This window comes from Aedes aegypti, chromosome 1 (genome assembly GCF_002204515.2).
Source record: "Aedes aegypti strain LVP_AGWG chromosome 1, AaegL5.0 Primary Assembly, whole genome shotgun sequence".
Taxonomy (NCBI): Eukaryota; Metazoa; Arthropoda; class Insecta; order Diptera; family Culicidae; genus Aedes; species Aedes aegypti.
In genome coordinates, this window is record NC_035107.1 from 218,985,358 (window position 1) to 218,999,730 (window position 14,373).

Here is a 14,373-nt window from a genome sequence, read left to right on the forward strand (position 1 = left end):
TTCGTTGCTGGTCTTTTTCGTGCTGAGATTGCAAAAAGCTTAATCCTGCCTAGTTTGGGTAGTGGCTACGGTTAGGTTAGCTCAGATCAATCTTCAGCATAAAAGAACAGCAACGATCAATCTTTGCAGACTCATGCAAAATGGTGCAGCCCAAGTGGCGCTAGTTCAAGAACCCTACTTTCGTAGAGGGAACTTCTATCTAGGTAACCTTGTGGACCCAGTTTTTGCTACTTTTAGCAAACTTGAAATGGCAAACTCGCGCTCCATGCCCCGCGCATGCGTGCTCGTTAATAAAGCAATCGTTGCTACACTCATTTCTGAGTTAACTACCAGAGATGTATGTGCTGTCACAATCGATGTTTCTGTTGGTGACCTCAACAGGAAATACGTCTATTGTTCGGTATATTTACCACATGATGAACCATCCCCAACGGATGACTTCAAACGAGTTGTCGTACACTGCGTAACAAAAGGCCTTCCGCTGATTGTGGGCAGTGATGCCAATGCTCATCACATCATCTGGGGCAGCTCGGATATCAATTTGAGAGGCTCCAGTCTGATGGAATACTTAAGTAGTACAGACCTTGGATTACTTAACATAGGCAATCGCCCAACCTTCATGGTTTCTAATAGAGAAGAAGTGTTAGACATAACGCTCTGCTCGAATAAAATCAGTCACGAGTTGACGAATTGGCATGTATCAGATGAGGAATCATTATCTGATCATCGCTACATCTTCTTTGAACATTCAAATGTAACTGCGCAGACTTTGCGTTTTAGGAATCCCCGGTCAACAAACTGGGAACTCTACATTGAATTGGTTGCGACCAAATTTCATGGATATTCTCCGTCCATTGAAAATCCAAGTGATCTGGATGATGCCGTTGATACTACAACATCCTACATTATGGAAGCTTTTGAAGAAGCATGTCCTCTGCGGTCTGTAAAGACTACAAGAGGGACCCCATGGTGGAATTCCGATCTGACTAGACTCAGGAAACAATGTAGAAGGAGTTGGAACAGACGCCGTTCAGCTGGATCAGAGTCGTTCAAGTCAGCTCGCAAGGCTTACAAGAAGGCTCTTCGTTCTGCTGAACGATCCGGCTGGAAAAACCTTTGTACAAATGTTTCCAGTTTGAGTGAAGTCAGTCGGTTGAACAAAATTCTTGCAAAATCTAAGGATTTCCAAGTGAACGAAATTCGCTTACCTAATGGTGACTTTACTTCTTCCGATGAAGAAGTTTTAGAATGTTTATTCAATACACACTTCCCCGGATGTGTGGACATAGCATCTACGGATGAACCAAATGTCTTTTCATGCAGTTACGAGTCTCTGGCCTCGGCTCGCAGTATCGTAACCATCGGACCATCGACTCATGGAAATATCGAGTCATGGAACAGCAATCCTTTGGAAAGCTGTTTGAAGGGACCATCATAGTAACCATGAAATTTTGTTTCCAGTATGGTTCCATGAGTCGATATCGAGTCATGGAACATCGACTCATGGAGGGATTGGATGCTTAGCAGCGATACTCTACTGATACTCAGCTCTATTTCCTGAGATCTTGTGAAATTTGTTTACCGACTACTCGGTTGTGCAAATCTCGGTTAAAATTGGCTGAGAAACGGCATTCTAAAATAAGTGTGTGTGTGCGTGTAATACACTTTAAACAAAATTTAAATATTAGCTCAATTTAGTTCTACCAAATATGGATGATAGCGTTGTTAACCACAAAATACCTAGATTTAAGAAATTAATATAAAGTTACTTCATACCAATACAAAAAATAAAAAAAGAAAATGATACCATACTTTGTTAATATAGCCCAATCCAATTGCCTGTGTAGTAAGGCAATGTTGACAACATTTTCTTTGTTTGCTGTGAGAAATAAACATAAACAGAATTGCTGAGCATACACTTTCTTGTTGGGGTGACGTTGACCGAAAACTCAAATGACGTCAAACAAACATCGATACGTTTTCATTCTGATGAATTCGACTTGTGCAAGATTGATCGTGCTTCGGTATTCGGGGCAGACCCCTATACTTGGAATAAACTCTTATGGTGGTAAGCTCCATCGAAGTTAATACGCGATTGGGGTATTAACTTCGATGGAGCTTAGCACTATTAGAGAATGCAATATATCGTCAATGATGAAATCCTTCGTCCATGAACTTGAATAAAGACCCATAATCATCCGGATTTTGAATTTCATTTGCACCACGGTACTTGCATGTAGAAGCAGTAATCTAGTCATTGAGTTTTATGTGTTGAATGTATTCGCACGTAGGGGGTTTCATGCAAACAAAATTCATGCAGAAAAAGTTTACTTCAAAAGTCGTTGTTTTTTTTTCTGAAAAAAAAAAATTAAGGCGTTATATTAGAGTTACAAAAATTACACATCTGTAATTTTTTCAAGTTGTATATTTCATTCTCTGTTTTGAATGCTGTCAAAACATATTTTTAAAGTTTACTCCAATCAGAGATATTCACAATCAAAGTGGCATGTTTTTGCAATAAAAACAACAATCACTCCCAAACGGAAAGAGATAGCGAGTTCCTTCACTCTCCAAATAACTATTTTTTCAAAGTTCTGAAAGTGTTTTAGATACTTTTTTGACGAGATATTTGAATTGAAAACGCTGGAGCCAGAAAACCAGCTTACTTTGGAGCACCCTATGTCACCATAGGAAAAAAGCTTATAATCGGTCATTTCAATAGCTACAAAAACAATATATTTTTTTGGCAAAGTTGATTTAAATGAACATTCTTTTTTGACAATCCATACTAATAAGGACTGTTCATTTTATAAAGTGGACACCTTGTTTATGCTATATCTTTTTTATTTATTGATGAAATCGTAAACGGTTTTCTGTGTATCGTTCAACTATTATTCTACAATGTTATGAAAATACAGAAACTTACAAAATGCTTTCGGTTGAAGAACTAAATAGTTTTTGCAAAAACTCCTAAGAAAAACTGTTCGTCAAGTTTAAGCATTATTTTTCGCATGAAAAAAATCCTAAATTTAATGAACAAATTGTATGTTGGCATCCTTTACTATTCAACTTAAGGTAGAGCTTTTAAAAACATCAATAATATTCCATCAGTTCCTGACGCTGAGTCACTTTAGTGATCTGTTCCTTATGGTCAAATTTGCTGATACACCATCTTTTTACTACCAGCAAAAAAGTAAAGTAATAAGCGTGTTCAAAACTGGTTTAGATTACTACAGAAACTATATATGTATAAAAAAGCAAAATCTTGAGTTTTAACCGCATTCTTGGGTACCAAATTTACTCTTTATGGTCGTTTTATTGAAAAATCCCATACTTTTAAAATTATATACGCATGTTTATCGATCTAGAGCAAACTGTAAGCGTTTTTCTCAAATATGTTGATAGGTAGTCTCAGAATAACACATTCAGAAAATAATACATGCAAAATAAATTTGATTTAATTCAAGCAGTGTTCCCAATTTTGATGATTGTCATTGTGCTTTGAGTGGTCAATTATTTGTTTTTCTATTGTGCTTAAAATATGACGTGGGGACTAAATCAGCAACTCTATGAAGGCGTAAGTTATTTTTATTATAAATACTATATTATTACTTCCGTCTGGACGTACTTTAAACCTTAAAATTCTACTCATATCAGTTCCATTTAAATTTAAGATATTTTTCTTTAAAAAAAATTGATAAAAAATGATTTTATGATATCTGCAAAATTGCTTCTCCAAAAATAACTTGATATTTTTTAGCAAGCTTCTAATTGATGATGCTTTCTAAGTACAACCATTTTTTGAAAATAAAAAATATAAATTGTCGAATTTTCCTGCCGATTTTTAATAATCCTTGATTTTGATAACCTCCAAAAATCGACCGTTCTAAACGTTGTGCCTTATTAGTGTGAAATCATATAATTTTGTAACTTTTTTATTACCACAGCATTGTACAATATTAGTCGAACGATGTACAGAAAACCGATTTCGATTTCATTGATAAATTAAAAAGATATTGCATGTCCAAAGTGTCCACTTTATAAAATGAACAGTCCTTACTTTAATAGTTTTAACGGTTTAGTGAGTTTAATTAATGATTTGACTATTCTTATTGAGATTTTCAAGAGCTGTCCGGAATTCGAATCAAAGTGCATGGGATATGAAGCAAAAGTGTGGTTGTTTCCGAAATAAGCATCATGAAGAGGCTATACATTTTTATTTATTAAATTTATTTCAAGATGTGGAGTCCAAACCATTACTCATCACGTGAAATTTAAGTGTATGCACGGCAAGATTATGCTGCGGTTTCATAAAGAGCTATTCGATTCATTTGTTTTTCGGTTGGTTGTACTTCACTGAAGCCTTAAGTGTCCGCAATATGGATCAAAACGAATAAAAATAAGAAAATTAGTTATACCATTTTTATGAAAATGTGGACCACCCTAATTTTATATACGCCAAACAAAGGGCACGGTGCCCCGACAGACCGTTATTATGAAAGAAAATTGTCCATCAAATCTGAGTATAGGGCTCGATTCCTGAGGTTATTCTGCACCTCTGGGCCAATTTTTAAAAAAATCCCTAGGAGGAATTTGGAGAAATCATGATTTGAAGTTTTTAACATAAAAAATCAATATAATTCATATTAAAATTACATAAAAGCGCTAAAAAAAGCAACAAAAATGCACAAAAAGTTGGCCAAACTGTTCTCAATTCGTATACAATTATTACCATTGTTATAATTAGATTTTTTTTTGACAACTGACTTAACTCACCGGAATGGCTTAAGTATGTTTTTTTGATTCTATGACACTACCCCGAACGCCATTACCCCGAAAGCCATTACCCCGAATGGGTCATTACCCCGAACGCCACTACCCCGAATGGGTCACTACCCCGAACGCCATTACCCCGAATGGATAACATTTTGAAACATATTGTTTTGTCCTCTAATTTTGGGAAGATTCACACAGCCACATTGCAATGCTCTGAAGGACAGCCTATTTCGAAAAGAAGGGTGAATTTATTATGAGAAGGATAGCTATAATATGTACAAAATTAGGATGTAGTAAAGTCTCTTATTGGACGTCGGTAGCCACTTCCTTTACTCATGTTTATAGGTGTCGGGCATTAAGATTAAGATCTTCTTAAAGATTTTGTTTCGTAAACGATGGTAATGGAAGTTCACCCTGAGATAGTCGCTGCAAAACCAACCTAATAGACGACCGTTCCGCTATCGCACTTGTACACTTGTACATGTTAGAAAAATCGGCGGCCTCTGATTGACGCTACAGTAAGAACTTTTGTTGATTTGTGGGATCATTAATTTGAATTTCTGTGAGATAACCACAAAAAAATATTATTTTGATTCAAGATAATGAAGAAATGATGATGGCAGAAAAGTGGTGAGTAAATCCATAAGAGACCTGTCTGTTTTAATACAAGAAGATAAAAGAAAGGGAAAATAAATTAGAATTATAGCAGGAATCACTTTAGTGAATGCCTTCAAGATATATTCCTTTATAAAAAGCTGTTCTATATGGAAATATTAGTGACTAGCTTATCCAACAAAAATGTGAAAGAACGCCTATTTAAAAAAGAAGGGCAAATTTCTGATGAATTGTTTGCAGCTATGACGTGAATGATCACTGTAACAACGCGATGCTATGACACAACCTATATTCATATGAAAGAAAAATATTTATTCAAAAACAAAATTGAAATATGAACACCACCAACAAGTCCAAATACCGGCATCTGTTAAGCAACACCATATTGAGGGTTATGGATTCGAATTCCTTTCAGTCAATAAAAGGCTTATTTTATTGAAGCCCATTCACAAATTTCGTAACGCTGAAGGGAGCAAAAAATTTGTGGGTGGTTGTCCTCAAAATGTTACAGCCCATTCACAATATGTAGAATTTCTATTAAAAAAAAGTACGAGGGGGTGGGTAGGTGTTAAAAATGGCAATTGTTGGCGAAATAAAATTTGTAAATGAACCCTTTTATTTGCGAAGGGGCCCACTGAGCTGATAAACAGGCACTGTCTCAGAAAGAATGAGAAGAATATAGTTGTCATCAAGATATTTCGAAAGAATAGCTGGCATATAAAAGAAGGGAATATATATGATGAACATTTTACCGACGAATTTTTCGTGCCATTAATTACCAGCCTTCATTGGAGACGCATTTTTGCACGCAAAACAAGATACTATACTGTATCTCATACTATTCGGGGCAGTGGCGCAACCAGGGGGGGGATTTGGGGGTCAAACCACCCCCCCCCCCCAGAGCCGAAAAAAAAATAAGGATTACCAAGTAGATTTTTGATACCCATTATTACACATATTTTGCAACTACGCGGCAGTAAATTTGTTTGGTACATATTAACAATAAGAGTTTCATTAGTTTTTACATTTACATCTTCTAAGTCATGTTTTTTTCTTCAACTCTTAGACCCTTGAAGAGTTTGATAAAAAAAAAACTTATAGATAACGAAATTTTCTTGCCTTTTCCTAATAACAAATTGAAGGCTTTGTGTGAAAAAGTTTGTCAAATATTTAGATACATTGGGAACTTTTTAACACTTCAGTACTGGTGCTTTTGGCGGGGATCAACGGAAGGTTACCATAATATGCAGTACCCGAAGCAATGAAAATGTTTAAGTTAGCTCAGTATTTTATTAAATTTTACACTGATTTATAGAGCACAAATTCTCAAAAAACTCTTCTAGTTTAAGAATCCTTGTCGATATTAATCATTGGCGATCTAGTTTTGCAGATACTCCGATGTTCTTTGGGGGACCGACATTCTCCATATAAAATATCTTTGGCAGTCATTTTGTGTTTGGTCAATTTATCAAAAAAATAAAATGTGAAATTTACAAAAAAAATAATACAAATCGGATAAGTATTCTTGGAGATATCTAAAAATTACAATATGATGTTTTTTGAAGTTTAAAGGTCTTTATTTGGCCAGTGTGGTACCAGAAATCTAAATGGTCATTACTCAAAGATGGCTGCACCAAATTTCTATATTTTTTCAAAACATACTCTAATTAATGTATTGCTCCGAGGAGTGAATATCCGAATACACTGTATTCAGATTTCTGTAGCCTGAGAAATTGAGGTGGGTTACGGCTACGCGTCGGTCCCCCAAGGAATTTTGGAATATCTCCGAATCCAAATGACCAATGATCAATATCGACACCGATTCTAAAACTAGAATATTTTTTGAGAACTTGTGAAAAAATGGTGCAGAACTATCGAGAAACAAAAAAGTTGCCGTGATTATTTTTCGGTAAAAAATGAAGCTGCTTGTCAATTTTTACTATGCGTGTTAAACAAGTGAAGTTTATTTAAATCTTCAGGTCGATTTTTTTCTAATAAAAATACTAGCTCAAATTCAAATTTTTAAAACCCCCCTCAGAAAGAAATTCTGGTTGCGCTACTGATTCGGGGTAATGGCTCATTCGGGGTAGTGGCGTTCGGGGTAATGACCCATTCGGGGTAATGGCTTTCGGGGTAGTGACCCATTCGGGGTAGTGGCGTTCGGGGTAGTGGCGTTCGGGGTAATGGCGTTCGGGGTAATGGGATGGAGCCGTTTTTTTTCCATAATGCACTGGTTTAAGTTTAACTTGTTGTTGTTCTCTATGTTGAACCGATTGAAAGGTCAAACAAATAAATTAACAATTCACATTGTTGTTATTTTGAGAAAAAGGACCTTCGTATAAATGTACCACAATAATAGTTAGAAGATAAATCATGTGGTTACGGTTATAGCAGATTAGACCATGGACCAAACGCTTGTTTCAAATCTGGACTGATTTGGTTGCTCTGGTACGCTCACGTCAATATCATAATGAACATACGCGGGTGTCTTCCACAGGCCCGCTGACCTTCATCTGATTGATGCAACTTTTTATTCCGGCATTCGCACTAAATGACCAACCCACTGAAGTTTGCCGTATTTTATTTGCTTAATAGTCTTCGCTCCTGTTCTTAAGTAAATGTGGTTAGAGAGCCAAGCATCAGCGTTTTATACATGGCAAATTGACAATGATATTTCATTTGGGCACACTTGCATTCATCGTTGCCTTCTTTGCATTATTATTGAATATTGATTTACTTTTCGAAAAACTTTTCCATGTTGTACGATAAAGGATCGCGAGGTGTTTTGTCGTAGTTATTAATGAAAGAATGGATCTATGAAGTCAGATGAGCCTTTATCAAGCAATAGTGTAGACATTTCGTTTCCCTTTGTAAGTTGCGAGACTTTAAGCTGGTTAGGTATTCGCAGCAAGAACACGTGTTTTTACTATACGGTAAACATCTTTTTCATACGTAACAAGTGTTCTATGGCTCTTCAACTACATTCCCATCAAACACTGCCTCAGCACCAACAAAACAGGCAGAGTAAACGGCATTACAAGCTTATCCCAGTTGTGCTTTTTTAAAATAGTGAAACCCTGCCCTATAACACTGCGATCAATTCAAATAAAGTCCTCTTCTGCAAAATCAAGGAGTATATGCGACAAAACGCAATATTGAACAGTAAATTCGGAAACTCATCTCCTTTTCATTCCATGTAATTTTCCAAAAAAAGAAGTGGGCACCTCGTCTACAATTCTCACACTTGATTGTATGCATCAGCTTAATCACCTTTCCCAGTTTATGTTAAGATATTACCATCTACTAGTTAAGTATATGAACATGCCACAGCTAGATTTTCGTTGCTGACTCGAACAAGACCTATGACAGATTGACGATGAATTCTATTATTAACGAAGTGAGTGGTTGCAGGTATAGAGAATGGAAGTCCTAGTGATGTTAATAGTTAAGTAGTACTTATTGGGGATTTTTTTTGCAATTGTTAAAGAATTTGTTAAACTTCGAACACTTGTGACATATGACAATCATGTTTTCCGTCTAGTTAAAACCCTGTTGTATTCAGCATTGAATGTTTTACGTTCATCGAACATAACATCAATATAATACTGAAATTTATTTTTTAGATTTCGTTCTATTAAACAAAGCTTACGGGTTTAAGCCATGTAAAAACATATATAAACCACTCTGGTAATTAAAGTCAGTTGTAAATATTTCTAATAATAACAACGGTTATAATTATATACCAGTTGAGAACAGTTTGGCCAACTTTTTGAGCGTTTTTGAAGGTTTTTTTCAGTGCTATTGCAAAATTTTAATATGGATTATATTGAATTTTTAAGTAAAAAACTTCAAATCAAGATTTCTCGAGATTCCTCCTAGGGATTTTTTTAAAAATTGGCCCAGAGGTGCATAATGATCTCAGGAATCGATCCCTGTGCTCAGATTTGATGGACAATTATGTTGCATAATAACGGTCTGTCGGGGCACCGTGAAGGGCCTAACTAACACCAACAACTTTGTTTAAGACCGTATTCGTCTCATTTCTCATTCTAAAGCTCAAAATGCATCTTTCCGCATAAAGCTGCTTTCTGGATCATAGTTTAATGATAGAGGTAGTAGTAACGAGTTACGGAATAAAACTATTACAATTAATTGTTTCCTACTATTTTCTTACCAAATGCCAAGATTATTTATAGAATAATTTTATTTTTACAAAATCCATGTTAGAAAAATACACACAAAAATATAAAATGTCTATATCATACTAAAACCCACACTATTACTGTTATTGGACACACACTATCCGAGCAAAGTCTAGCATCAAACAGAAAGCAAGTGGAAAACATATTCTGTTTTCAGTATCAAATTGATGCTTTGATGTCCAATTTGTCATTGAAATATTCGATATCATATTTTGTTTTCGTTCTGCTGTCATTAAAAATTTTTGGTAATGTTTTCATTTATATAATTATAAATTTATTCGTGCTACATGTATATACACTATAAGAATATAAAAATGAAGCATTTATTGTGTCGCAGACTCGTTTCAATATCACTCAAAAATATGGACCGTAAAACGGGGTAACTTTGATAGTTTTTTTTTAGGAGAAAATCTGAATATTTTTACATTCTGTTTCATTGATTTTTATTTCATACTAGCGGTCCCGGCAAACTTCGTCTGGCTGTTGAAAAACGCTATGGATCTTTTCATATAAAATGGTAGTTCCGTTCACTCTCGTTTTTCCCTACATGTTCGGTGAATATACTGGGATTTTTATACATACAAACACGTCGGAACCCTTGAGGAACAAAACGTAGAAATTATCATTCAAATACGTTGACCCGTTCGTAAGCCATTTCGTGACATACAAACACCACTCCATTTTTATTTATATAGATTTTAAAACATAGTGCTGGTATCGAATTTATCGATTGCAGTTGAAAGATTGTAAGACAATTCACTTTGTATGGACCGATAATGTTTCATATGATCGAAAGTCTATTTTCGGTTTTGGGGTAACTTTGATAATGGGTATGCAAACACATGAAAACCGACAACCAAACTACTGTTTTGCATCATTGCAGTTGGGAGAGAGAATTAGATTTTGTTCAATTAATAAAAGAATTTATAGAAAAGTTCACCTACAAAAGTGTTTTGAGTTCAAATTTGCATGATAAACACTATTAGAAGTCTATATGAACTGCTATAAAATAAAACAAAATATTGAATTAAGCATGAATCAAACGTTTTGGAAATAGAAAGAAGTATATTTCGAACCAAACCCAATGAATTACTTAGAGCAAATAGGGCGTTGCATATCTCTAGGTGTTTAACATTATATGAAAATTGCTGAATTCGATTACAAAAATGGCCCCAATTTGTAAAAATGATCATCGTTGAGACATTTGAGACCGGATTCATGTTCTACCATAACTGAGGTTGGCGAAGGTGCTGTCATAAGTGCAATTGACAATAATATTATGAGTCGTTGTAGAAGACACTCATTTTAATGAAAGATTATACTCTTTGAAGAAATAATAATTCCACATCTCTCTTTGCACACCTTCCACATCTCTATACATGCCATTTTCAAATCACCTTAGGCAACACTTAACAATTTCAAGAACAAAATGTTTGTGTTATGCATTGTTCTTTATACCTTATGTGGATTCCGAAACACGAATCACCAACTGAGAGTTTCTTAAAAGATAACGTAGATCTGAGTAATTTGTTGTCACAGATATTTAAATATCGTAAAAAAAAGTTTTACTTGTTGTAGAGAAATTGTATTGTCGGTATTCAGTTTTTTACGAACAACTCCATCGACACTTGTCATTTTAAAATTTCTGATAAAAGGAAGTAAAACTCTGAGTTCTCCTGAATTTTAGAAAAAAAAACCTCTTTTAAGTTATGCTGCAGTGAATGGAATGAATTAAAAAGCGTCTTTAGAATGGTCAAACATTTATGCAAATAGTGACGAACTCACCAATGCCAAAAATCCACTCATATAAATATAAAAAAATATTATAATATTATTTCGAAAATTTCAAACAAACATAACAGGTGATTGAAAATGGAGTATAAATGAATCCATATAAGGTTTGAAAAGCAGGAAGTGCAACGAAAGTGTATCGATGCTCACTGTTTAGTGAAAACTGATTCAGAAGCCAATAATAAACTAAAGATGATTGAACATTTGCAGTTATAAATTACTTATCACTTGATCATTTGGATTTTTTTCGTTTATTGACATTTAAAGAGATATATTGGAAAGTTTTGTTGATGATAAAATAAATAAAAACAATTGTTTTGCTGACACTGGAAGGTTAATTAAAATTATAGTTATTCCATGAATCTTTGATATTCTTGTATTATTTTCGCTAGATCGGTCCAGGAATTTCTTTGTGATTTCAGGAAAACGTACTATAAAGCATTGATAACAACAAGATTCTTTCATTATTTCTTATTATATTTGAACTTAATTATTTGGTAAAACAAATAAGCATCAAACAGATCAGAATTGATAAAGTTTTTGACTTATATTTGCAAGGTCAAAATGTCCCCTAGTCTATTCTAGTCTTTCTGAAAACCGACCATATATGATATACACTCCCGTGCAAAAGTTTGGGTTCACCCCCAAAAAACATACAAAAGTGTTCTGTCCACATCTCTGTGAATGTATAACTATTGAAACTCTCTCTATGACGCATTTGCAAGGCAATAAGTTATTCTTACTTTGTTTGTATTTTTTCAAAAACATTGTTTGAATTTTGTATACTAAATTTTTATTTAAAGTTGTGACAATAGACTACGATTAAGGAAATGAAGTCAACATCGGCCAAAAAATGTAACGTCGTTTACGGATGCTCCCTTAGTACAATTTTTCGATGTTTTCTGAAGTTCCGATCTACCTGTGAATAACCTTTACCACTCGAACTGAGAACAAGACATTTTACTATATTTTCAGGGTGTTAAGATATAAGCGTTTGAATCAATTGTAAACTCAGTGTGGCGCCAATGCCAGTTTATTATGTCAACCATGTTTGCTGACCACTTTAATAACTTGGTTGAACATGGCTTTTATTTGCATAATCTATACTGCCGTGAATCGCAAGTCAGTCCCATCTGCATTTTCGTCAGAATTGAGTTGAGTTCAGTTTTCAACATATCTTCCAATGCTCTTTCAGCTGCCCTAATGAGATAATAAGATTTGTTCGGAATAAGTGAGAAAAAACAGCAAGTCAAATTGTCCCATAATGAAAAGTAACCGCATATCAGTCCCACTACAGATTTCCGCACCATGCAACACAAAAAAGAACAGTGTTTTGATCATTTTTATATTTTTCTCAGAAAGATATCGTAGTGAAAAGTAAACTGTGGAAGTTTCATTAAGATTTGAACATGTTTAAATCCTCTGGTTTTTTTTTGAATATTCGTATGGAAAACGAGTTTGGAAACTTCACACCCCATTTTCTCAATGCCTACTTTTTACAGATGGGACTGACTTGCGATTCACGGCAGTATATTGCGACTCGCCTACTACTATTACCATTCCCACCACTGATTGCGAGATATTTCAGGTTGAACATGAAAAATCAAAGTTGTCAATAAGTGTTTCGATCGCCTGTTTTTTCGTCTCATCTAGCTTTTTTTTTAAATTTTGACTGTTTATCAAATATGGTAAAATTCGTTTTGATTTCAATCAGAAATTTCGAAAGAATACTTTGGCTCTAGCATAGAAGTAGAGAACGAGAGCCATTAAGAAAATTATTGCTTCATTCATGGATTAATTACTTTTAATTTTTTTAAACGATACGCCTATTTTAAAAGACTCCAGCATTATTCACCACATAATTAGGGGTCATTCAAAAACGACGTCCATCATTTGAAACCCCCCCCCCCCCTTCACATTTTTTTTGCGAAAGCATGACAGATCATGTATTAGGTATGGAAAAAGCGTGACAGAGAGAGGAGAGGGAGATCCCGAAAAACGATGGAAGTCATAATTGATTCTACATTTGATAACCACTGTATAGCATAGGTATACATAAAGGTACTCTTATCACTGACTACCGCCAGTCTAGTTGGGTTCAAATAGGGCATTCCTGTGAAGATGACTGTTTACAACGATTATAGACTAGCGCAGTCAAACACCACCTTTATACGATGTTCACCTGAGGGATGGACTCTAGGGCGATTCAAATTGCTAAAAGTCATAAAATCTAATCTTCCTTAGAATCTTCATGATGAAAATGAAGTTCTGTCAAATGTGTAGCATTGGAAAGCAAGTGAAAATTTATTCTTCAGACCGTAATCAATGAAGTTCCTGAAGAGAGGAATTAAATGCGGGGGGCTAAATAATAAAAAAAATTATAGAGAATAATCTCTATGATTTTTTTTTAGTATTTTTCCCCCATATGGAGTTATAGCCCTGTAAACTTTTGCAAAAAGCCAAAACAAAATGAGCTCAAAATGGATTTGTTTCTTCAGCAACTTTCTTCTCTAAAGCTTGAGTAATAAAATTCGAACATTTATACTAGCATCAATTTGATTATGATAATTCTGCGGGTGTTAGAAGTATTGTTTTAGTTTCCTCATAATTCTTTTCTTATAAACTTTCAACGTTTTTGGGCCATCATTAAATTCACACCAAAATAGATACAAAATAGACAGATCTCTATTTTCATCATCGAGCATTGTAAAATTTTTCAAACTTTTTCGTAGTTTGAACCGCCCTAATTGACACTCCGTACCTGTACTGTCCAAAAAAATCCCTCCCGAACCCTCCAAAACTTACGTCCATCGTTCGGTTGACGGAATCTGCTGAAAAGCGCCAAAATTAAATTATGGCCAGAAAACGGTTCGGAAAATGGTCAGCACTTGTGGCAGGCTGTGTCAATGACTATCAGAGCGTTGTTGATGGAGGCAGTCACTCTTCATCATCATCTGACGACGACCTGTTCACTGTTCGTTGTACCAAC

General features: G+C 34.8%; 1 protein-coding gene across 1 annotated transcript in view; it reads left to right on the forward strand.

Annotated features, from left to right (window-relative positions):
- LOC5578520 (polypyrimidine tract-binding protein 2) overlaps positions 1–14,373 on the forward strand; it is a 1,002,030-nt gene that overhangs the window by 10,921 nt on the left and 976,736 nt on the right. The window lies entirely within an intron of this gene.